This window comes from Seriola lalandi, unplaced genomic scaffold (genome assembly GCF_002814215.2).
Source record: "Seriola lalandi dorsalis isolate HSWRI2012SDOR001 ecotype SW California unplaced genomic scaffold, Sedor1 jcf7180002054887, whole genome shotgun sequence".
In the NCBI taxonomy this organism is placed as follows: Eukaryota; Metazoa; Chordata; class Actinopteri; order Carangiformes; family Carangidae; genus Seriola; species Seriola lalandi.
Genome location: NW_019525439.1, coordinates 34,401 through 34,955, shown reverse-complemented (window position 1 = coordinate 34,955; position 555 = coordinate 34,401). Strand labels below are relative to the sequence as shown.

The 555-nt window shown below is 41.4% G+C and overlaps 1 protein-coding gene across 1 annotated transcript in view; it reads right to left on the bottom strand.

Annotated features, from left to right (window-relative positions):
* Positions 1 to 555, bottom strand: part of LOC111671846 (ephexin-1-like) — a 19,382-nt gene that overhangs the window by 9,478 nt on the left and 9,349 nt on the right. The gene's annotated exons all lie outside the window — the stretch shown is intronic.

Here is a 555-nt window from a genome sequence, read left to right as displayed (position 1 = left end):
CTGGCCTCGCCATTGCTTGGCAACACAGTTCTGGAATGATGGAGCTGTGGCGAAAGCTGAGGGCTGCAAAAAAGCAGGTTTTAGAAACACATGTACAGCAGACATCCTCACTGAATCTCTGCAGAGTAAAATCACATACATTTATGTTGAAGTTCATCCTATTTTTTACTTTTGTATTTGACCTGCTGTGTCCTCATTCAGTGGCAGCTGCATGTATCAGTAAATCACTCACTCTTCATTATCAATCATCAAAGGGATGATCAATGATCAATGAAAGTGCTGATAGTGACACAGACCCCACAAAGCGCTTCACACTTGAAGATCATTGATCATCATCGAAATAAATTAAAGCTCCTCCAGTGTAAAGGTCTGTGTCCATGTGTAGTGTGATTATAGATTATAGATCAGCTCTAGCTTCTATATTAATACTGTGAAAGTATCAAAGCCTCAGTCCACAGAGAAATGCACACAGCCTGTATTCAGAAACTGAGCCTTAAAACCAGCCGTCAGGACTTCTGGAACTTTGTGATGTCACAACAAAGCAGTCACCAAGCC